General features: G+C 34.9%; 1 long non-coding RNA gene across 1 annotated transcript in view; it reads right to left on the minus strand.

Annotated features, from left to right (window-relative positions):
• Nucleotides 1-508: 508 nt before the first annotated feature.
• LOC307186803 overlaps nt 509-26,982 on the minus strand; it is a 332,981-nt gene continuing 306,507 nt past the window's right edge. The window contains exon 3 of the long non-coding RNA XR_013828468.1: nt 509-523. This is a non-coding gene — a long non-coding RNA (uncharacterized lncRNA). The remainder of the gene's footprint in view (nt 524-26,982) is intronic.

A 26,982-nucleotide genomic window follows, 5' to 3' on the forward strand; every position in this document is an offset into this window, starting at 1 on the left:
TTGATAAACCCATGAGATAAATGAAATTTGAGCATTAAAGAGTATTGATCTTGCTAAAAGTGCTAAGTGACCCAGAATTTCTTAAGCATAGATAGGTAGAAAGCAGCCACTGGGGAGAAAAAATATCTCCTCTTGAGAAGGAAGAAGGAAATATTGCCTCCTGGTATAGAAAATTACTTTAACTTCTTGAAATCACTGAAAATTATGCTGCCCATGTTAAGATAAATGTTCCACCAATACCCAAAAGTCATACCTAAAAGTAAACACGTCCTATTCTTTATGCTCTGAAACACAGCAAAAGAATGTGTCTTGTAACTTATGTGAAAGTGGTGGGGATAATGATAAAGTCATGAAATATCATTTCTCTGTTGAGTTGTTAATACGATTTTTTTTTTTTTTTCCGGTACGCGGGCCTCTCACTGTTGTGGCCTCTCCCGTTGCGGAGCACAGGCTCCGGACGCGCAGGCTCAGCGGCCATGGCTCACGGGCCCAGCCGCTCCGCGGCATGTGGGATCTTCTCGGACTGGGGCATGAACCCGTGTTCCCTGCATCGACAGGCGGACTCTCAACCACTGCGCCACCAGGGAAGCCCTGTTAATATGATTTTTAGGACAATTTCACAATATAGTTTAATTTTAGCTTCAAAGAACATTGTTCTTAATTTCAATTTTTTTATGCTTATACTTCACAATAGGTAATTACAAGTGTAATCATTATTGGTCATTGGCCATTAATTTGTTTCAGCGTATGTACCTCAGTGGGCAGTAATTACTGCACAGCCTTCAATAAGATATCATTAACAAAATGAGAAGACCAGAGAAAATATGTTAATTACTGTAAGTGCTCCATTGGTTCCTCCCTGGAATAAACAAGTCTAACAATTAAGATCACACTTACTTTTTGCCAGACTATATTATGCAGTGAAAAACAGAAGAGAAAAAAAAAAAAAAAGGCAACACTACATAATTTGAAGAGAAGATATTTGGGAGGATTAATATTATTTTCCCTTTAAATTCAAGTCAGCAAATCTAATGACCCAAAGATAGAAGGCAGTTCTTGCACCAAGCAGCAATTTCATAAAAGCTTATGTTAACAATGAAGGAAAAAATTAATCGACTACTGTACCCTGTTACAATTACGATGAAAAATATCTCAAAATTATGGAAATGTTTTAACATTTTTAAACTGTTGTAGAGCAAGTTAAATTGATTTCCTATTAGTCCCTGTAAAAATAGACTGGGGCATGTTTTAAAGGCTCCAATTAAGAACTTGTAATATACCAAACTCACTTAGAACATAACTGGTTTTGGTGACCAGTGTAGAGTTCCAAGTATTTCTTAGCATGGTATTTACAGTACATTGCTAACATGAAAGCATAATCAAAATTCAGTTCTCTCTGGCTTTTAATCCTCATTGCTCCAGTGCATTGCTCAGAACTTTCTAAGCATGTTAGTTTTTCCTAAGCATTTGTTTTCTGTGTCTTCAGATCTATATATACATAAATATACATTTCCCATCACTATTCGTTTAAGCCGTCTGCAAACTGAGTTTGCCGGGCATCTCAGATCCAAACCCTGCAGCTGTTCCTGCCTTTCCTTTATTGTCCTGAGCAAGTCACATCTCATTTCACCCTCATTCTTCTGCAGTTTCAGGCCTTTCCAATCTCTCTTCCAACTGCTCCAGCTGTACCTTTTACAACCCAGCTGTTGGGAGACTTTTACAGAGACCCTCCCTCTTGCTGACCTCAGGCCATTCCGACCCTAAGTTGCAGATTCTGTGGTCCTTTTCTTTTTTTAACTTTTTATTTTATATTGGAGTATAGTTGATTAACAATGTTGTGTTAGTTTCAGGTGTACAGCAAAGTGATTCAGTTATACATATACATGTATCTACTCTTTTTCAAATTCTTTTCCCTTTTAGGTTGTTACATAATATTGAGCAGAGTTCCCTGTGCTATACAGTTGGTTATCCATTTTAAATACAGCAGTGTGTACATGTCAATTCTCTGGTCCTTTCTGATGTTCTCTCAGTCCAATTCAAGTCCTTCAAACCCCCCTTGACCTAAGACATTTCAAGTCTATTTGGACTTCATTGTGATCACTTGCAAAATTACAGGATTGAGGATAAACAATTAAAACTCACACATCATCATAATTATTAATATTTATGCAGTATATATTTTTCCTAAGTTTAGGATGTGTACACTTCAATAAGATTTGCAAATAGTATTGTCTGGAATAGTAACATCAATAATAATTGAAGTCTAAAGACGACAAGCTACACAGACCACTATGGTTCACTACAGACTGCCTTCCCAGTACTTTTTATAGTCCTTTTTCATAAACTTGAACAGCTAGACGTGTTCCTCTTTGAATGGTCAGAAGAGTCTTTAGCAACGGTGATAACTCAGAAGTTTTCAAAACTAGCAAATGCTTCAAAATACAACTAGTCAATTTAAATATAAAACAGTCTCTGTCTCTGACCTCCTCCTCCAGGTAACTTTTTTTGGTATTCTAGATTCGGTCTCTTTCTTATGTTCCCAGAGAACCTGGGACTTCCCTCTATGAGAGCACTTATCATTTTGAATTGTGGTTCTCTGTTTGTCTCCTCCAGCAGACTATGAAGACTTAAGAAAAATGGATTATGTATCTCACACACAATGTGTGCTTGGTGAATTAATTGAGTCAATGGCCTTAGGTTTAAAAAAAATTTTTGAAGTTAACAAGTAGTTGACAGGCAAGTTTAGACATTGAGAACTTCAGTTTAGGTATGTTAAAATACCTAAATGGGAATTCCTTTTTCGTGTGATTTATTTGTCTGTTGTTTATAGAGTCAGCCCTCTGTATCCACAGGTCCCACATCTCAGATTCAACCAACTGAGGATAGAAGATATTCTGGAAAATAATTCCAGAAAGTTCCAAAAAGCAAAACTTGAGTTTGTCATATGCCAGCAGCTATTTACACAGCATTCACATTGTATTAGGTATTATAAGTAATCTAGAGATGATTTAAAGAATATGGGAGGATGTGTGCAGATGACATGCAAATACTATGCTGTTCTATATAAGTGACTTAAGCATCTGTGAATGTTAGTATCTGTTGGGGGTTGGTTCCTGGAACCAGTCCCCCACAGATACGGAGGCACATCTGTAATTATTGTCTCAATTCCAAGTACCTATGCCTACTAGATTTGAAAACTACTCTATTATTCTTTTAACTTTCTCAGGGCCATTCTGAGTATTTAAAGTTTCTGATTCCTATACAACGTGCATCAATTTATCTGCTCACAGGAATGTTTATATATCATAGAGGTACATATATACATACCTATAACTCATCTATCTAATAACAAAGGCCATATTTCCATTTCATGGAAATAGCATTTCTATAGACACTACATCTCAGGAAGACACAGGGTCTTACTTTCACTAAAAATTTATATAGCTTAAAATAGGAAAGCAAACAAGAATCTAATTAATGAATTTCCTAATAAATTATTTCCATTTAATATACACATAAACATAGCAACAAATCTAAATCTGAGAAATCCATAACTTTAAAATAAAAGTTAAATCCAATATAATTTTAAATAATGAAAGAAAAGATATAATTATCATTGAAATACAGTCAATCTATGTGGTCTCAGGGTATATCCAAACAGTATATTTTAAAATGAGCACATAGTGATCATTAGCTACTCAGAAAATGATCATCAAAGTAATGAGAAAAAGTAAGAAAGCTCACGAGATGCCTCAAACTTTACACCTCTTTAAAAGTATCCTTAATGTTTAAAGCTAAACTTAAAAATTAAGCTTATCTTTGGCTACTACTGGCCATGGGAATTCATAACTTAATTATCAATACAACAGTAATGTAATTACATATCCTATTTTTTTTTCAAGAAATACATGAAGCCAAAGCTGAGGCATGATTCTGAGGTCCTCTCTAGACATTCCTTGGACTAGTGTTGCCTTTACCTAATTTTGTGACTTGCAGCCACCTGTAGCCAGAAGTCATTTTGAACTCATTATCACAATAAGAATAAACTTAAGTACCTTATTTTTTCATTTGAATTTGTTATAGCATAGGTGTCTCATCCTTCATAATTTTAAGAAAAACCTTAGTCTCCCTACTCCCTTCTATAACCACAATAAAAACCAAAACATCAGTTACTGAGTTGGGGAGAGGCAGGAAACTGCAACTCCCTTTTTGTGTTAAATATATAGAATAGGGTACTGTTTCCCAATAAAAACAAGCTTACTTACTTTTCTTGAGTTCCCTATAGCACAGGCCAGTCACTTAGTACAACAGATGCTCAAGTATGTGATAATTGATTCTTTAATTCACACAAAAATAAAAAGGACACTGTAAGTGCAATTTTCAGCTTCCACCTAAGGCCCCATTACTCAAAAGGAAAATGTCATCCACTGGTACACTCATTGATGGTAGGAAAATAAATTTCTGGAGGAAATTTGGCAAAGTGTCAAACGTCTTTTTTTTAAATTACAAACCATTTGACCCAGAAATTCTACTTCTGGGAATTTTTTAAGAAAGCAACTTGGCTAGTAAGCAAAAGTACAAGAATGTTATTAGAGTACTGCACACAGTCATGAAAACTGGTAATAACCAAAATGTTTAACAAGAAATTAACAAGGAAAATAAATTGCAGTACAATCAAACAATGATACAAATAAAGAAAAGTAGTTGAGATACATTGACTGAGTAAATAAACAATGTTGTACATATAGAATGTATAGTAAACAGAATGTATAGTAGTGTGTGAGCCTGTTTACACACATATTTGCTATGGCACAGAGACAATATGCACATCAACTTGCTTCCCCTCCAGACTGGGCATATTGCTTGACTACGTTTCCTAGTGTAAGCAGAAATGTATTGATAGTTCACCATTTTGCTGTCTAAAACGTATAAACACCTCTCTTACCATCCTCTCCCTCTCCCCACTGGCTGGAGGTCAAAGGGCAGGAATCTCCAGTAGCAGGCTTTCACGCTGGCACTGCCCGGAGTGACCGCATGGACCAGAGCACCCCTGCGCCGCTCCCCCCACTGCTGGCAATCCCCTCTAAGTAAGAAAGAAACTCTTGCGTTAAGCCCCCAATATTTTAGAGGATATCTGTTCAGCAGTTGAGGTATCCTGACTAATATTATTCATATAAAAGAGTGAAAATACTATATATATCAAAATATTAACAGTATTAATAGTCACTATTTTATATTTTACATTGCTTTGCTTAAACACCTATTTTGTAATAAAAAAAAACTAACAAATGGTTTTTCTCGACCCCTAAAGGTTTGATTTCCAAATACAGAAAAATGAACACCTGTCTTTCATTACCACAATACATTTATGAAATATAAGGGAAGTATAGAATTTCACTAATCCTTCCTGAATTATGCCATGTTCTGGTGTGACCATATTCTTCAGAAAATAACTTAAGCATAATATACAATTAGTTGCTTTACAGGGGCATTTTTGCCTTGGTTAATGTCCTTAACAAAAGCCATAAATTATCCTCTTAACAGTTGCTACTGTGGAGCAAAAGCTCTACTACAAGTTCATTTCCACCCCTCAAATCCTAAACAAATTAAACACCATCCTACACCATCTCTCCGACATCTCCACACTTGAACGGATCATCTTGACTAAACACGTCAGACCTGACAAATTCTTTAGCTCTTAGAGTGAGTTTAACTCAGTTTTGAGCCCTCTGACATACCAGTCAAAACTCTGTTAATGTGATTTACAGTTAAACATAAAAACATCATTAAAATAACGATAAGAGGTTAAGGCCTCGAGCTACAAATGTGGAGAAGAGAAGGCCAGGCTGTGCTCCTGAGCTCAGTGAGCCTTGTTCAGCCAGCACTGCCTTGGCTGGGGCCTTCAGAGGGTCTTCTGTCAGGGGCACCTCAGCCAGAGCCAACAACACCCAAAGCATTTATAGTCTCTGCATAAAAGTATGCTAAAAATGTCTTGATTTAAAAAAAAAAAAAAACAGCATTATTGTCTGATTCTTACTTTGCCTTTGCATAAAGATTTTACATCACCCTTTCTCTATACCCACTTTACAGGGGAGGAAATTGAGGCTAAGTTCAGGACAGTATCACAAGCTTATAGAACAAAGGTGTAACCCTTCCACCTCTACCACCATAATCTATCTCAAGCAGGCTTTTTCACTGTTTTCCTTCTCTTTCTTCCATGAAAATCCTTCCCAGGAAAATAAATCACACAAGTCTGAGCTCTTGCCCACCTTGATGGCTCCTGAGAACTTCTGGCTTGCCATCTCCCATACTGCTTTAGTCTGCAGATTTGATTTAACTTGTCTGTTTCTATTTGAAGATTTTTCTACATGTACTAGGCTAAATTCTCATCACTCAAAATCTTTCATCCCCATAGGATTGTCTGCTAGCCATAGTATTACCTCTGACCAGACTGTGAACTCTCACAGACAAAACATTTGTCGTATCCAGCCTTGTTTCCCCAGATCCTAACATAGGGCTTGGCTCATTATAATTTCTCAAAAATAAATATGTGAATGAATGACAGAAGTTACTTTATTTTTAAAGAGATATTAAATGAAATGAAATTCACAGTTTCTGAATGACTCATTGCAGTATGTACCAATGTTTCTAGTTCTGTTAGAATAGTCATTTCAATATCTTCCTACCTACCAAGAGTATCTTTCTAACCCTGGCTTTGCCTAGCCAGCAATTAAAGGCTTTTAATTGAAGCCCACAAGTATTGCAAATCTGGGACTCAAAACATTGCCCTTTATAAAATTATCTAAGTTGATTTTTCCTAATGGTAGGTTTACAAGTTACTAAAGACACTTCAGTCATTCATTCTTTCCAAAATTATTTACTGAACAGCCACTAAGTTCTGGAAACATGGAATTTAATGATGCATTCAATCCAGTTTCTGTAGTCAAACAAGTGAGAGACAGGTTAAGAAGAAAGACAGAAAAATGCAATTACAGTGCAATGGAGAAATGTAGTAGGTGTTAAGGGTGCGCACACATGTGCTGAGTGGAGGTGAGGACATCAAGGAAGGTTTTCTAGACGAGGCACCTCTTGATCTGAGCCTCAATATAAGGCTTGCGTTAGATAGACGAAAAAGCAACTGGAGTTCTAAGTGCAGAAGAGATTATATGCAAAGCCACAGAGATGAGGGGAAAAACGGGTGTGTGTGGAGAATAATAGTACCATTCACTGCTAATGAAACATAAAAATGTGAGAGCAGGAAGATTTAAAGGAGGAGACTCGTAAGGGAAGAAAAGAAGCAGCAGGTAAGAGATCACTGTGTACCATGCTGGAATTTAGTCTTTGACTTCAAAGAATTATTTTGTACACAAAAATCTACTTTTGAGATAAATATTTATCACTAAAAATTTATATGCTGCCTAGTTTACCAGGGTTTGATTATTTTATATTAGTATTAAAATACTTTTCTTAAATAATCTTGAAAGGGACTATGAATCCCGTCATTTATATATTTTCTTAAGTTCTTGGTTTTCTTTCTAGGAAGGAATCAGGTACTTAGTCCTTTTGGAAGGTAACTACTGTATCTAAGGAATTGTTTCCTCAATGCTGTAGGTCCTGTTGGTATTCTCTCACTCGCTGGCTTGCTTTCTCTTTCACCCTCGCTATTGCTGTTTCTCTTTTTTTCTTTATCAACCATTTTACCTTTGATACCCTTTTCACAAAGGGGCTTAGTAACCATCTTTGTTTCTGCTGAGATGGTTTCCTAAGCCAACAATATGGAACGTTGCTCTCTGCTGACTATCTTTATGCATCCGGCCCGATCTTTTTCAGTTGTCATGTTGGCACTCATAAAGCACATCTGGGACCTCAGGCTACGCTGAATCTTGCAAGAGGAGGGCATCAACGAAATTTTGGAATCCTCCGTTGATAATAATCCATTCAATATAGCACCTGGAGTGTTTTTTTTATTAGAGAGAGTAAGTGCTGTGCTAAGCCACAGTGATGCAGTTTGATGGAGCTGCCCCTGGAATGTAATAAAGAGCAGGGGACACGCTCCTCAGAGTGTGTTCCTGGATTAAAAGCCAATGGTTTAAGAGTTCACTGGAGAACCCAGACAGGGAGAGGTACTTACTCCATGGCTCTTGGCAACACTGAGCACATCATTCGTCTATTCTAGTTAGCTATTTACTTCCAGGTGCAACTCAAAGTGTAGTGCAAAAAAAAAGCAAAATTTTATCTTATGTTTGACCCTGGCTACCTTAAAAATACATTCAAGCCTATGTACTCATCCAACAGTGAAAATGCTTTTACTGCTACTGGGTTCAAAATATAATACCCATGCAACTGGAAGCTGTGTGCTCTCCTTAGTCTACACTTTGGAGATATAGTACAAAAGCTGGTATTTTCTATTTTAAAACATGTGATATGATTGGGGAGGGAGATCTGAAATTTTGCTCTTTGCTTTATTTGCAATTACTATTAAAAACAAGGATCTAAATAGAGATTCTTATCTTTTTCATATGAAATTAACAGCTCTACTACTTACTTTTACAAAGTGAAAAAAATCCAAGAGTTTTTTAATCTAAACAGTCTGGGGAAATTGATGATAATTCCAAATCCTAGGTTTAGATGATTGAATTCAATCATGCTTTTTTTGCAAACAAGAAGTATTTCAACAGTCATTTCTTCAATATTCCCATTAGTGACTTAAGGCTGAAACTTCAATTTGAAAAACAAAAAAAAAATTGATTTTGTTATTTCTTTCACCTTTGTGCAAGAGTATATTTTGCAAAAATGACTATAAATAACTTCGTTATTCTGGGTATCTCTGAATAATTCAAATGACTTTTTTTCCGCAAAGAATAAGCATGTACATTAAATCACTCATCACATAAACGGAATTCTTTCACAAGCATATTGACTATTTCCTATCATAGTCGGGATCCTATTTTGAAAATATCTTGTTACATGTACTCCTGCTGACCTTTCTTCATTGAAGAGCATCAAAATAACTGAAATAAGCTTTTAAATAATAGCAAAATCATCAACTATTGGTATAAACTATATTTATGATAAAAAGAAACCTAAAGAACATAAGTTTGCAAACATAAAAAATGAGCAGATGTTTTCTTAAGAACTTAAACCTCAATTCATAATTTTTTAAAGAATTAAATGCTTTAGATACCTCTGTATCACCTAGACAACATAGCTCAGTTTCTCCCGATGCAGTCTAACATGGCTCAACTCCTAAAACCAAATCCACACAAAACCCTATTTTAATTGATCAAAATAAATTGATATTTTCTGAGAGGAAAAGGTACAAAATATCTTCATTATAGCTTCTATTCTTATTTCCACTTAAAGATGATAAATGATACAGCAAAATGATATATCTGTCTGCACTATTTGGGAACTTCCATGATTTGTAGAAAAGTTTTGTTTTTAATTAAAGTGTATTATACAACTTCAGAATTTTTCTTCTTTATTATGCCAAGGAAGCATATGGAAATTTGTACTCTGAAATATTACTGATTTGCTCTGATGCTAGAGCATTTTGCTCCTATGTAAACATTTCCTGTGACTTGAATATGATAACTTTGTACCCTAAAAAGTACATTATTATAAGTAGCATATGGTTTTGGCTCCTGAACCACGAGTAATATGCAAAAACTCAGTTTGCCAAACGAGTGATTGTAAACATTTGGTGCACCCTTAAGCTAAAGACAGAGATAATTACTGAATCTGGTTTTCCTTTTTTTTTTTTTTTTTTTAGCAGCCAGCTCAATTGTAGTCTCTTTCTGATTTTGCATTTATTTTTTCAGCAGCTGACTTGAAGTCTCCCTGCATGGTTCATAGATATAGACCAAATATTCGGGTCCTGCAACCCCCTAAGTCTGAACACACAGAGGTCAACATCAAGATAAATGACAAACAAGTTAATGATATACTTTACACCAATGATTGTGTTGAGTATATACTCTCTTAGTTCATTCTTTCATAATCATAAAAATATCCACTTTCACAAATGACATGGACTACCTCTTTTAATTTATATATTTTTAAAAACCTGAAAGTGAGTAAAAATGATTGAATTTTTATGACTTTTCAAAGGGCTTTAGACCTTTATGAATTATAAAATACTAAATATGGAACTCAAAATACTAAATTTAGAGTTAACTCTAAATACATATTTAAAAATTTAAAAGAATGTATTAATTTTAATATTTTATGAACTATTTTTCTTCTAAAAGGAGAAAAATTTATACATACATTAACTCATTGATTTCAGTGTTTCCCAAACATCCTTGACCCGTAAGAATGACTAAGAAACCACAAGTTCACTCTTTTTTAATTAAAATTACATATATGTAGCTATAAACATAAACACTAGCATAGGCATGGATACTATAACATGGATACTATAAAATACTGGACACTTTTTTATGACAGATAGATAGATAAATAGATGTAGATATCATAACACAGGACTTTTTATCACATTCCATAGTTATAAACTGAAATTCACTCTTTTTCAACAGACATGTATCTAAAAAATTTAATCAACTCATGGAGAGAACAAATGCAAACCAGCCACTAAAGTTATTCTCTACACATACAGTCATCCTTTGGTATCTGGTGGGGAAGGGGAGGGATTGGTTCCAGGAGCCCCCACCAATACCAAAATTCAAGGATGCTCAAGTCCCTTATATAAAATGGTGTAGTACAATGAATACAGTTGGCCCTCCATATCCATGGGTTTCACATCCATGGATTTTGATCCATGGTTGGTTAAATACATAAATACAAAGCCAGCAGATACAGAGGGAAAACTGTATTACTTTAATCATGTACCTACTCAATGGTCCTTTTGTCTACAGACTTATAAGAAGACTGTATTTCTGAATTTATATAGGTTTTTAGCTGTTACATGTTTAAAGTTAATTACAAGGCCATTTTGGATTTAACAAAATTAAACATTTTTGAAAGCACAATTTGAAAACTTTGACCTACTTCGTTCATAAAATTCTGGAAAAATATAATTAGAGAACCAATAAATCTAAAGGTTAAATTAGAGTCACTATTCCATATTTCTAAAATTATCTTACTCCTAAAGCCAGTCAGCATTTGCCTGCAGAATGGTCTGAATGAATGTGTCTCAAATTTTAATGTGTATACAAATCACCTGAAAATCTTGTTAAACTGAAAAATCTTGTTAAACTGTTAAACTGATTTAGTAGTTGGATGGTAGGGTCAAAGAATATTCATTTCTAACCAGTTAGACTCCACCAAGAAACTGTTAGAACTAATAAATGAATTCAGTAAAGTTTCAGGGTACAAAATCAGTATACGAAAATCAGTTGCTTTTCTATACACTAACAAGGAACTATTCAAAAGAGAAATTAAGAAAACAACCCCACTTACAATAGCATCAAAAGAATAAAACACTTAGGAATAAATTTAACCAAAAGGTAAAAGATCTATACACTGAAAACTATAAAACACTGCTGAAAGAAATTTAAGAAGACACAAATAAATGGAAAGTTATCCCATGTTCTTGGATTGGAAAAATTAATATTGTGAAAATGTCCACTACTCAAGGCTATCTACAGATTCAAAGCAACCACTATCAATATTCCAAAGGCATTTTTGCATTTTTTTACTGAAATAGAGACAATTCTAAAATTCATATGGAACAAGAAAAGACCCTGAATAGCCAAAGCAATTTTGAGAAAAAACAAAGCTAGAGACAGCACACTTCTTGATTGCAAACGACATTACAAAGCTACAGTAATCAAAACAATATGATACTGGCATAAAAAACAAACATATAGACCAATGGAACAGAATAGAAAGTCCAGAAATAAACCCACACATACAGGGTCAACTAATCTATGACAAAAGTGTCAAGAATACACAATGAAGAAAGAGTAGTCTCTTCAGGAAATGATGTCAGGAAAAGTGAACATCCGCATGCCAAAGAATGGAATCGAACTCTTACACCATATACAAAAATTGACTCAAAATGGATTAAAGACTTAAATGTAAGACCCCAAACTGTGAAACTCCCAGAAGAAAACATAGGGAAAAAGCTCCTTGACATTGATCTTGGCAATGATTTTTTTTTTTTGATATGACATCAAAAGAAACAGGCAACAAAAGCAAAAATGAACAAGTGGGACTACATCAAACTAAAAAGTTTTTGCACAGCAAAGGAAACAGTCAACAAAATGAAATGGCAACTTACAGAATGGGAGAAAATATTTACAAACCTTATATTCTATAAGGGGTCAATATCCAGGATAAATAAGGACCTTATAAAACTCAATAGCAAAACAAAAACAAAACAAACAGGGCTTCCCTGGTGGCGCAGTGGCTGAGAGTCCGCCTGCCGATGCAGGGGACACGGGTTCGTGCCCCGGTCCGGGAAGATCCCACATGCCGCGGAGCAGCTGGGCCCGTGAGCCATGGCCGCTGAGCCTGCGCGTCCGGAGCCTGTGCTCCGCAACGGGAGAGGCCACAACAGTGAGAGGCCTGCGTACCGCAAAAAAATAAAATAAAATAAAATGTTGAGATTCAGAGGTCGTCTGTTACTACAGCATAACCTACCCCAACTCATACAGTAGGTCCTTCTTGTATTGTATCATTATGGTAAAAGTTTCCTATAAGCCCATCCAAAATCATATACCTGCCTGTCTTAGTTCAATATGTATAATTAGAAAATGTTATATTTTGGTCTAAAATTATATATTATTCTATAACTAAGAAATTTCAGAAATATAAGAAACCCTGAGGAACACAAGAAGGTTAAAGGTTTTGTCAAACTCTCAGAGTAATACATTCAAGGATCACAATCCTGATTTCCTTACTATCAGTAAAAAGTGAAACAAGACCTGGAATCCAATGAATTGATTGTGCAGGCAATCAATGTGGCTAATTTAGACTAAAAGCTCACAAGTCCACAGATACTAGTAGATCCTTGTCTTCCATTTGCTACCAACACAGAGCTAGGCATTGAGTTGCCTAGCAATAAAAACAAGACACAAGGAATGGTTTAAAGGAATTAAAACAATTAAGTTTAGAGAAGCAAAGACTCCATAAGAGCGATAGCGATCAAGTATTTTTCAAGAATTTGAAACTGGAACAAAATGAAAACCTATTCATTTTGACCCTGTTTTGGTGTGGCATAGCAATTTTCTTTACACACTGTAGTCACAATTAGGTTGTAGTTTGTAAATAATTCATTTTTCATATAAATGAGAGCAGATTCAAATATCAAATATTTAATATCCTTAAAATAATATCACTCTCACTGGCATCCCCATCTGCTTTCTTGAATGGAAAAGGTTGGGCTGATAAGCCAAAAAAGATACGTAATCCACAGGCTACAATGTCCATGCAATTGCCTGTGCATAGTGTATTGTTCATGGAACAACACTATGATGTATGTTGCAGTGGATAAAAAGCTCAGTATGAGAAACATTAGAACACAAGGTTAATCACGCATCAGAATATGTTGTTGAGATATTCTTGTTTAGTTTCAAGAATAGAAGTTTTAAGTTACTATCATGGATGGTTTCAAGTTTTAAAATGTCACTATCATAATATATTCTAGAGATTTTTAATTTTCTCTAAGTCCTTTTAATTTTTTATAAAATTAAATATATACTGTGCCAATTTTTTTTGCATGCCAGTTTGTGAGCTGGAAAAGTCAAGGGATACGTTTTCATTTACATTAATGCTTATAGTATCCCACAATGCCTAACACGTAGTCTGTACTCAAAAAGCAGTAGATAAGTTTAACTGGATTCTTTATCTTCAACACGGTCATTCTCCCTAGAATATCTACCTAGAATTCAGATCCTCTTCTATAAGAGGATACATTATACAGCATATAATGCCTCTTAAAGACAGCATAAGAAGGATAAAAGGTAGAAGGATTAAGTTCGAATAGAACTTAATATCTTTATAAAGGTATTTACTCTTACTTGACATGAATTGAGATGGTTGAAGTGAATAACATGCAAAGTACACTTAATAAGTTAGAAAAACAGAACCAAGAAGAAGAGAAAAACTAAGTATTTTAGCCAAAAACATTATTTAGTTCATATGAAAAAATATCCAATTTAACTCTGATCCTTGTAACAGTCAGTGTAAAAAAGAAACTTGTAAAGGTGTGCAGTTTTTATTAATCAAAAGTAGAAAGCATGTTAATTCCTCACAGAAGAAAACTATAACACTTAGTTTCTAAAAGAAATTCTCCTGCTTTTTGTGATCTCTTTCAATAAAAGTTAGAGGCAGGGAGAGTAATTCTACCAGGTCTTATTTAATGTAGATGAATATTATTGCCATTCTGGCTTCAAATTGGATACAATGATGAAACATATGAGTATCCACAGAAATTGATGGAGGACAAGCCCTTGGACTAATATCTCTAAAAAATCACATCTTACAGTCAGACTTTGGATGAATGGTAGCATATGGAAAGGATCACAGGCTTTGGAATCAAGGAAATCCAGATGTGACAGTCCTTTTCATCTTGGACACCTCATTTCACTTCCCTGAGCCTCAGTTTCTTAGTGGAAATATACAGTTGAGAAATAGAGGCAGGACATAAAAATCATCAGACACATGCCCTGGAGAAGACATTACCTGCTGCAGAAAAATTATAAGGGACATGGGATTCCAGATGAATGGGTAAAACTGTTACAATTTTTATGATGCTTGAAAAGCCTATCCAAATCAGCTCGGTGCTCTGTGACCACCTAGAGGGGTGGGATAGGGAGGGTGGGAGGGAGGGAGACGCAAGAGGGAAGAGATATGGGGATATATGTATATGTATAGCTGATTCACTTTGTTATAAAGCAGAAACTAACACACCATTGTAAAGCAATTATACTCCAATAAAGATGTTTTTTAAAAAGCGCCTATCCAAGATTCTCATTCTACGGAAGAACCTCAAGGAGAGGAGGCAAAGCCAGAACCCCCCCCCACCCCCCGGAACAACTGGGGTTCACCTTCAGTAATCAGACAAGGATTCAGATTTCCACACCATAGAATTAGTCTAGTATCAACCTGAGAACTGTACAAAGCAGACTCTTCCAATTGCCCACACTGGCCACAGAAAAACCTCAGTAAAACTTCCAAGGCTTAGATGATTCTGAGCCACTTAGCTTTCCCATGAGCATGCCAGAGTTAGTTAGCTGCAAATATATGCCCAGATCATTGAACACACGGACCAGATATATACAGACATTTAGTGTTCACTGTTCTAATTTTAGGAGCATGTCTTTGTCAGATAATGAGTTTCACTTTCCCTAGTAAATGTTGAGTCAATCTTCCTGGCAGTAAATTCTACAGTCATTTGCATCATGGAGCCATCAAACCAGGTCATCAGACTATAAAAGTCTACCTTTTCCACTGTGGATTTAAAAAATGCCTAAATACCAACACGTACATGAAACAAAAGTAGAAAAAGGTGAACCCAGTTTTCCACCACTTAAGACTATTATCTGACCACTAAGTCATGAAATTTACATTCCTTCCAGACATGAGAAGTGTGAATCACAACAAATCAGGTAATAACATTGATTTCATATCAGACTATTTTCATAAAACAATGTTTCTTATAATCAAATCTAAATTTTATCACATCTCTATTGAATACAGAGAGGCCTCCCAGAAGACCTCACAATCTTTCTTCTTCTAAGTTCAACTGAACTCAGTGTGTTTGATAATACTTGTTTCAGAATAAACCCAGTATCACAGGAGATGCAAGCAAGGGACAAAGAAGTCCATATTTTTCACAGGTTAGTATTAATTTCCTATTTATAGGAAATTATATTATAGACTTTATATTAGTCTTCCTGTTTGTCACTCTGTGCTTGTTTTGATCTAAAATTAATTTCACTTCTAACTCTCTCCCTCTACCACCACCACTAACCACCTCACCGCTCCCCAAAAAATAAATTGAGTAAATGGCCCATATATCCTAAGAGAAATCTTTTCCACTTTAATCCATGTAGAGAAAATATATATATATATATATATATATATATATATATATATATATATATATATATATATATATATATATAAAATCTGCTGATGGCTCAGCAGCCTGTGAACTATGTTTTGGTAAACTTAGTCTTGCTAGTGGCAGAAATAATCATGCTTTGTATTTATGTAATACCTTTCTTCTATGGAGCTTGCAAGATATTATGTGTCTTGCATCACTTATCTTCATAACATCCCCATATTTATGGGATCGTTTAAGAAGTAAGGATCACATTTAAACCTGAAAGCTCATGAAGTGGATAAAACTGATAAAGAAAGATGCTAAACACAGCTGATCTTGTTAAGGGTGTATGGAAATGTCATGGGGCCAGACTCTCATTCCCCGTCACACTATATGCACCATTTTCCATAAGCGAATCTTTCTTTCAATCTAGAGAGAGAGCCATGACTGAAAGCTGAAAAGAAGAAAGATTCAGTGACTAAGCAGCAGAGTGGAACCTCAGGGTCTCTGAGTTTTCTTTTTAATTCTGTTCCTAATTTGTGATGTGACCCCAAGAAACCTTTTGCCCCCTTTAAGCCTCAATTGTTTTACTTACAAAATAGTATTGTGAAAGCATGTTGCCCTGCATCCTGGGTCTGGCTTCCAACACTCTATCTTTTGTACTGTCCTTTAATTAATTTGTTCATCTATTCAACAAATATATATTGAGCATCTTCCATGTTTAAGGCACTGGGGCAGCTGCTTTGGGACTCTAAAGGAAATTAAGACATTATCTAGAGCTTAAAAAATAGAAGCGGGAGCTCTTACATGTATAAAAATAACTACACAATAAACCACTATAAGTTAAGTTATTGAATGATGCAAACGATATACTAAACAAATTCTGAGGATTTGCTTCTGGCAGTCTGGGTTAGCAGAAAGAGCACTGAACAAGGAGTAAAACCTCATCTATAAATCCATTTCTGCCACCTGTAAAATGGATGCAATAACAGCAGAACTCACAAGGTTGCTACGATCATAAAATACAATACTGTAGGAGAAAGCAACTTATCAATGTAAAGGTTTTTTATCGCAACCGAAGACGTCAGAGAATGCTTCAGGCAAATGGCATTCAGAATGATCTTTGGATGCTGAAGAGTATTTCAATAGGTGAATAGTATTCTGGACAGAAAGAATGGTATAAACTACTGCGTAGAGCAGGAAACATATCAAGACAACTAAGAAATCAAAGAATCAAAAGTCATAAGGAGGAGATGAACTCTTTAAGAAGGTATAGGATGGTAGTAGAAGTGAAGGAGTGAAAGATATGAAATCAATGAAATTATGATGAGGGGATTTGTTACTCTAAGATATTCAGATATTCAAAATGCTGGCATGATCTAAGACAGGATGGTGGTTGATACCTGGCTGAAATGAACTGAGGATTTAATTCAGCAAAGTTGAAGTGATTCAGAAAATACGAATCCATAGTTTTATGAATCAAGCACAGAGATAGAGATGAGAATGCAGAATAGAGAAGAAAATGCGGAACTCCGTGCTGACATCATCAAAGTAGTGAGAGATGGCAGTGGAAGCCAATTAATGGTAGAAATAGGGTAGATGAAAGACTGAGAAAAGTCAGGTTACAAAAAATTGGAAGAAATAATAGAAAAGGTTGAAGATATACAAAATTCCATAGTTTGCTTATAGAGATGCTTTGTTTGAGGTTCTCCTAAAATAACATTCTTCAGCACCTAGCTCCAATCTACCCATTAATCTATAACCCTTAAGAGTCAACATCCAAGCCATGACGACACATCATTCTCCATAGCTCAGACTCAAGACAACGCAGCTGGCAGACATACCCTTCTCTGTGATCAATGATTTCCCTGTGAGGACACCTTCCCGATACTCCTTTCTCCTCTTCTCCTCCCACAACACACTTCTACGTATCCACTTTGAATAAGTCAGGAGTAGCTCAAACTCAGGAAAAACTTAGGATTTCTTGCCCTCAAAGTCAGAACTCTGTGCTACTTGCTTGAACCGTATTTACCATGGCATTAGATTTATGGACATAATTTTAAAGTTAGTGTTCAATTATTTCATCCATGTTGCAGGAACATATAGTAGCAATTGGAAAATACCCTAATTTATAAATTCTGGGTAGATTCAGGGTGGCAAAATTACCTCTTTTCCACTATTGCAAAGTATGCTTTCCATTTGTCACATTTAAAAATCATTGCCTGTTATACAAATCACCATAGATTCTGTTCATGTGTCTAAACTGGTGAAAACTAGTATAATCCATGGTATCTTACAATGACTAAAATGTTTAAATATGTTTTTTAAAAAAACTCATGATTAACTAGTGATCTAGGAATGAAAGATACTTTCTTTTAGTTTATTCCCCATTTGTTTTTCACCTTTTGACCTAGTTTTTCTTTCTTCTTTTGATAACTGGTTTGCCTTTGATCAACAAGAGTGAATGTTCATTGATCAGAATGCAAGTCTTACTTCAAAGACCAGAACAATTTCTTGATGACCAGTTTTATGAGTAATTCAGTATTAACTGGTACATTTAGCTAGAGTATGTGGCTATACATATTTCTCATATAAATTTTTCTGTATAAAAAAGGAAAACTACTTTAAAATTTGTCATCTAGCAATGAGTAGAACTCCTACAGACTACCAAAATATAACTGTAATGATGATTATTGTGTTCAAATTATGTCATTTAGAGTGACCATACTTCATATTGCAGGTTTTTCTATGATCTAATTTCTAAACCAAGACAATGTCTTATTCTCAAAAGCATCCCCACATATGATACCTTTATTAGTTTGGTTTGCTTTCTCTCAGATTTTTACCTTTTTGCTGAAACACCAAACTGTTATGATTTTCTCATTATTTATATTAATTTGTCATGCTGACTTTTCTTATAGTTGGCTCTGAACCAATCACTGAATAAAAACAGAAGTTCTTAACAAGCTAATGACTATTTATAAAGTTACTTAAGGATAAAATAGCTCCCTTGAAACAACTCCAAAGAAACAGATGCAATAGCTCCTCCATAAAGGGCATATAATTTAATCTCTGCATGTCAGTTTACAGCTTAAAAATTGCTTTCACATATTTTATTTCATTTGTTCTTCATATCATCCCAGTAAATTGTTTGCAAATATTTTTATTAGCCCTATTCTCAGATGAGGGAACTGAGACTCAGTTAAACAAATTACTTGCTCGAGTTTACACAGATAATAAGTAGCACAGACTAGAATTCATGTCTTCAAAGGGCACCATACCATTTGCCTGCTTGGTCCAAAATGAACACTAGGAAGAGAACCTTAATAACCTGTCGGTTTGAAAAAGCATTTAATTTGAGTGCTATACAATATTAAAAGATAAATAAGAGGTATACAATTGGAAAAGATGAAAAAACGTCATTTCAAACAAAATGATTGCCTACATATAGAAAATATAAATGAATCTATAGATAAACCCACTGTTAAAAGTTTATCAAAGAGGTTGAATAAAACTAAGACATTGTTCCTATAAACAATCAATAATATTTTTAAAATATAGAAAATATATATAAAATATTATTTTTAAAATGATATTCACAGTAACAAAAAAATTTCAAAATAACTAAAACTAGAGTAACAAAAATATACATGACTTACCTATGAAAGTTATAAAACTTCAGGAAAGCCATAAAAAAAGACCCATAAATAACATTTTCTCTAACCTAGGACTTATTAAATGGAAAACCCTGAAATAAAAATGTTCATAACATCATCAAATATTTTAAAAATTGACAATGTTATATAATGTGATCAAGGAAGGCTTTATCCTTTTGACATTTTTAGCTTAATATTATCCTAGTTTGAATATTTACACCACCAAAAAAAGAATGATTGTTTAACTTGTTAATATCATTTTTAAATGGTAGATAGATCAGAATGGCTCAAATTAAAAGACTGACCTTTCTATGGGTAGAGGAGAATATAGGGAACTGGAACTCTCATGCACTACTGGTGGGAATGTAAAATGGTACAACTTTGTTAAACAGTTTGGTAATTTCTCAAATAGTTAAACGTACACTACAATATGATCCAGCCATTCCACTCCTAGGTATTTTACTGAGAGAAAAGAAAGCATATGTCCACAAAGCAAATTGTACATGAATGTTCATAGCAGCTTTATTTATAATAGCCAAACATTATAAGCTACCTAAATATCTATCAAAGGAGAATGAATAAACAAATTGTGGTAAATACATACCATGGAATACTACTCAACGATAAAAATAAATGGATTTTTGATACACACAACAAAGGATGAATTTTAAATAATTATGATAAAGAATCCAGACCAAAAAAATATACACTATATAATTCCATTTATATAAAACTCTGGAAACTACAAAATCATTTAATCTATAGTGACAGAAAATAGATCAGTGGTTGCCTAGTAGGCAGGGGGAAGAGGGGAAAGGATGAGAGGGGGCTTCACATAAAAACATGAAGGCAGTGGGGTGATGGACATGTGGTGATGGCTTCACATGCATATGCATATGTCAGACTTACCAAACTGTACACTTTTAAGATATACAGTTTATTGTATTTCAAGTACACCTCAAAACTGTTTTTTTAAAGTGATAGGTAGACCAGAATAGTTTAGCAGAGGGTAAATTTCCAACGTACAACATTCAGAACACTACACCTTTATTTTATTGATAATTTTAAAAGAAGAATTTTCCTTCCATAAAAGATATTTATGCCATATATTTATAGAGGAATAAATTTATATAATTTATTATAATAGGTCACTGAGTTTGGCTAGTAGGAGACTAACCTCATTTATTAGTCTTTTAGTAGCATCTAATCTTTTGTGAAACTATAGATATTCAGAAACTGAAGTTTGTTATTACCCCCTTGCCCTGATTAAAAATGGAAGGACTTTGGAATTAAATATAAATTGGTTCAAATTCAGCAACTTACTAGCTGTGTGAACCTGTGCAAATAACTTCAATTCTCTAAGCTGCATCTGCAAAATTGAGATAATTGTGCACTTCTTTCTTGGTTGTTGTTGTAAAGAGAATTTACATATGTATGGCATTATGTACAACAGTAGGTACATAATAAATGGTCATTATTATTACATAGTATTATGAGATAAAGAAATCCCATTGAAGACTTTGGTATTTATTTCTGGTCTCTTCCTAGCCATTTGAGCCAATTATGGGTGTTCGCACATATAAATGTAAGTAATATAAATATAAATAATATAAAGCATTATCTACCTACATGTATACATGTTCATTTATTCAACAAATATTTATTATATCTCTATAGAACTGCATGGCAAACCCTGAATTTCTGTCATATTTTGTATTTTCAGCCTCAGAGTAGTAGCCAGTCCTTTAGAATTCTAACCATTAAATTCCAATCTTCACAATAATTGTTATAATTACTTTTTAAAAATTTCAAACATAGTCTAAAGATTGATAAAACTAGAATATAATACATATAATAAAAATTGTATATGTGTGTTCAAAGAAAGAAATTCAGTAAAATGACTTTTTTTGGATAATTGGACAATTAATTTTTAATTGTTCTTTCTTGCTTTACTATAATGCCAATTTTTTTGAAAGTATGTATCCTCTTTAAAATGAAAGATACATCTGAAGTAATGAATAAAATATTTGCTGCCTAAATCTGCCCACGTCCACAATGGCTACATTTAGAAACGTCTCTTGGATTCTTGCTCCTGACCATTCCCCGTCACACTATATGCACCAACTTTCATAAGTAAATCTGTCTTTCAATCTAAAGGGAGAACCATGACTGAAGGCTGAATAGAGGAAAGATTCGGTGACTAAGCAACAGACTGGAACCACAGTGCTTGTGAATTTCATTCTTAGTCTGTCCCTAATTTGGGATGTACCCTAAGGAATTTCTCAGCTAGTTTCTGCCTCTCTTACTTCGTTTGTAAAATGGTGGCATTCACGGTTACTCTTGACCCTGACCCTGCCTGATTTCTGAGCAAGCATTGTGTATGCAATTCAGCCCCATATGGGTTGTTCACAATGATGCCTAGTAGAGATCATATTCTCCCATTCAGAGCTGGGCATGCAAACATGTAAATAACTATCAAATAGTCACCCTTTCAGACTAACCAACAACTTGATCAGTGTCACACCATTATTTGGTTTTCACTGGGAAAGAGTTCAATATTAGTTGACTCATCTTCATATCCGTCTCTATATCCCACAGGGATCTGGTAGTGGTTATAAGCCCCAAGAGCATTTCCATCAAACAGTTAGTACTAGCTGACCATATCTCCTTGTCCCCTAAACATGTTGAGTTGAGGAAAATGAAAAGTAGCTCTTCCTCCAAGAAAAAGAGATCCTATCTTGGAGGTGAGGAGCTTTTTATTTCACACGTTCAATCACGACTTACCGCAACACATTTTAACAAAATTCTACTTCAAGATTATACAAATTAATGTAGCCCAAACTAAGGGATCTTAAATTAAAATTTTAATATGATTCAACACGCTATATCATCTCTTCCATCCTCATGCCAAGTTGAAATTCATAAATGCGTTTTATCATAGTAGTAAGAAATTTCTCCCAAACTTCAAACTCTGATACTGAGAAATAAACATTTAAAGTTCCAATAAAGTCACATAGAGCAACTATAGCTGCTTTCTGCCTCGAAATAAATAATGACAATGGTTAGAAATCAAGGGCCATCCTGTGGTATTAGGTATGTCATCCAGTGCTGGTTGGGGACAGGATAGATTGTGACCATGGCAGAGACCAGGAATGGCAGAACCCTGGCAGAGGAATAGTTCCTTAATGCCTTGACCAAACTTGATTTAAGGTAGGGAACCATATCCTGTGCTGTAGCCATAAAGCCACTGATGGAAAGAGAATCAATTTCAAAGATATTTGTTCAGAAAACCTACCTTTAACTACAGATGTTACTGGCTATCCATTAGGAGGGTGAGATATACTGGTCCATAATTAGCAGAGACCCTTTAGGAACTTTTGGTAGAATGGCGTCTTGTTAACAGTTAACCAGACTCAGTATGAAGAATATTTACAATTTTTCACTTATATTCTGGCCCATGATTTCACACTTTAATTCCTGAGAGCCTCCAGTTACCTCATTGATCATTATCTGGTGATATCACCACATTTTGTTTGAGAAAAAGATTTGGAAGACTCTGTGAATTTACTATTCTTTCAGGTAGTACCCAGCTATCAATTTGAAAACAGAATTCAGGAATCTTCAATTTAGAATGACATCTAGAAAAGAGTCACCTATACAAGTTTTCCTACTTCCTACTAAAATATACAGGAAAAAACACCAAATCCCACACCACAGCTGAAAATTGAGACTGAATAAAAAACACCTAATATCAAAATTCGGGTGAAAAACCCATGAACTATGAAAGGAATATAACTGTCCTGACTTTTTTAACAATCTAGATTTCATCTCAGTAAATACAGACTACTTTTTAAAAGGGGGGTAAAAAAAAATAAAAAAAATTTTAAAAAGGGGGGTATATTGATTATTCTCTAACTTAGACATTCACAATTTGTAGCAGCCTGGATACCACGTATTAATTTCTTTATTACACAAGTTTAAGATGCTTCATTTTTAGTTAGCTAGAAAAATATTTTATACATGCATACACACAGAAACTCATCCCCATCACTACTCCCCAGATTTGCACACCACATCCACTTCCAGACCATCTAAAAGGATGGGTAGTGGCAAGTAGCATCTTGGGATGTATGCAAGCTAAAGCCAGGTAGCAGTGCATGTTGGAATTTGTAGTTTTTAAATACATTCCATTAGTACAGGGTGTTAAGATCACATGGAAGAGGGATAAGAAGGCACCCTAATGAGGGCAGAATTGTATAGGGAAATTTTCTGCTAGAAATTGGAATAGAATGCCAACTTACCTTCTGACTTCAGATCTGAAAAAAACATTCAACTACTATTCACATAGACAAGAGTAGGTCCAGGCCTATCCATGTTTAAAATCTTAAATGTAGCTAGATCTTGTCATATTGATAAACAAATACATGTACAAGTTCAACCTGACATCTCTGAGAAACATAATGATAAGGGAAAGAGATAATTCTAAAACTATTTATTTACTCATTTGTTCAACAAATATTTTTTGAACCTGTTCTACGTAATAAGCACTGTGTGAAGCACTGGACATAGAATGGAAAATAAATTAGACATGGGCCTTCTGCATTAAGTTTAAAGTTAAATAGGAAAGACCAGTATTAGTAAAAAATTATACACATATATTTAAAAACAGCTGTAAATATAAAAAGAGATACAGAGGGAAATAGAAAGCTGCATTTCAGTACTCAAGACAAAATTTTATAAAATTGCTTGACATTCTCATGTACGTCAACATATGTAAATACAGGTTGGTTTTTTGTACTTGTAGTGTAAATGTAAAATGAAATGTGAAAAGATGTGGCCTTTGTGGAAAAGAGACAGAAGATCATAATAAGAGAACAAGCCAAGAAGAAAGACAATATGGACAATACGGACTGAATACAAGGAAATTAAAGTGCAATGACAAAATAAAAATTCATACTGGGGAAAGAACAGAACTGAACCAATAATAAAAAAAATGGGATCAGTAATGTGTAGAACAAAATTAAGAAAGCTCCCCTAGCATAAAGAGGATATGGATACACAGATGAAAATGATAAAAATAAATATGATAGTTTTGGAAAGGACAGAACAGAGAACTAGCATGTGACTAGCTTGAGTTTTTAAAAAGCAATAATAGAAAATTAAAAAAATTAAAAAAATACCCAAAAAGTGGCAGCAGGGGTAAAAGTGGATGGAATATTCTAAACTGCAAAAAATCTGTGTAGCTAACATCACACTCAATGGTGAAAGATGGAAAGTGTTTCCTTGAGATCAAGAACAGGGCGAGGATGGCTGCTTTCATCATTTCTATTCAACATAGTCCTGGAAATCCTAGCAGAGCAATTAGGCAAGAAAAAGAAATAAAAGACATTCAAACTGGAAAGGAAGAAATAAAAGTATCTATATTCTCAGATAGCACACACTTGGTTAGCAGACATTTGGTCCTATCCAAAACATCCGTTAAGACATTTGGTCCATGCCAAAAGGTCCTTGATATTTGGTCCTGCCCAAAATTTCCAAAGGTCCTTGATATTTGCAGGCCATTTTGGTCCTGTCCAAAACATCCATGGAGACATTTGGTTCATGGCAAAAGGTCCTTGATATTTGGTCCTGTTCAAAACCATCTGGCATGAACCAAATATGCTCATAAATGAGACTGGACATAGAAGTAGACATTCAGCAATCTTGGGTTTACTGCCCCATTCACCCATTTATTTATATTTTTATTTATTTATTTATACCAAATGAACTAGTATTAGTTGAACATAACCTCTGAGAAATGTAAGAGTAATATCTTGCTACTTAAATTAATTTTAAAAATGTATATGGACAACTGCAATATATTTAGAAATTTTCTGATTATAGGAAAATGAGAGATACACAAGGCAAGGCCTTATAATCACATTAGAGAGTTGGAAGATGCATGAACAGTTGATAAAACCCCCATCTGGGGAATCCCCTATTGTGTGTAGTCTTTAAGGTAGGGACCCCTCCCACCATGGAAGCCCATGGAAGCAGAACAGCCCCCCTCCCTGTCCTGCCAGCGATTGTATGCTTGACTTGGGTTCTCCAATCAGAAACACAGCCTCACACATGGGACTTCAAATCCTGAACATGTGACTTAACAATATAGAGATTACTGGAGTTCAAATTTCCCTGAAGCATAGGGAGAACATGGGAAGGACTGTCCCTCCACTTTAATATTTGCTGTGGTGTAAGTTGCCTAACCCTTGTTTTTCATTCACTTTCTAGCCTAGTCTTCAGCCTTTCTGTGATTCTATGAACCCCTGATTTTTATCCAGACAGCCTGAGTCAAATGACCAAGAAGTCTATCGTGCCAATACAGAAAGCAGGATAACTTGTGGCATATAGAGAGCTAGTGCCATTACAAGGACAGTTAAGAAGGTATCGTTGTTATACAACAATATGAATGTATCTAATAAGACTGAATTGTACACACAAAAGGGTTATGACAGTAAGTCTTATGTGTATTTTACCACAGTAAAAAAAAATGGAAAAAAGGGCAGGAGGAAATTTTGATTTCAATGGTGTAACCATATATCAAAACATCAAAATGTACATTTAAAATATGTGCAGTTCATTTTAAGTCAATTATGCTTCGATTAATCATTTACAAAACAAATATTTAAAATATCACTTCCTAATCATTTTATGCTTTAAAAAAAACACAAAGACTATTTTGTGAAATGGATGCTGACAAGGTCTGCACTGAGAAAATAAAATTTGTGTTGACCTTTGAGAGCTGGATAAGAATTAAATAAGTGCAGAAAAAGAAAGGAAGAGAAAATTCCAAAGTAGACATTACTGGGTGAGTATGGAAGTATGGCTGTACATTGTAGGTGTAGGGGAGTGAAAAAAAGGATTGGTGTTAATGAGTCATGAGGGTAAATATGTTGAAAGTTTATGGAAAAGTCAGCTTTGGGAAATTTCAAATATCAAAAAAAGGATTGGGGGCTTCCCTGGTGGCGCAGTGGTTGAGAGTCCGCCTACCGATGCAGGGGACACGGGTTCGTGCCCCGGTCCGGGAAGATCCCACATGCCGCGGAGCGGCTGGGCCCGTGAGCCATGGCCACTGAGCCTGCACAACTGGAGCCTGTGCTCCGCAAAGGGAGAGGCGACAACAGTGAGAGGCCCGCGTACCGGAAAAAAAAAAAAAAAGGATTGGGGACTTGAACTTCTATGCAAGAACAAAGAGAATTGTGAATAGGAATCAATATCCTGAATATGAAATTATAAAACTAAAGAACTACATCTGCCATGATTTAAGCTTTT

The sequence above is a fragment of the Stenella coeruleoalba genome (genome assembly GCF_951394435.1).
Source record: "Stenella coeruleoalba genome assembly, chromosome: 5".
Taxonomy (NCBI): Eukaryota; Metazoa; Chordata; class Mammalia; order Artiodactyla; family Delphinidae; genus Stenella; species Stenella coeruleoalba.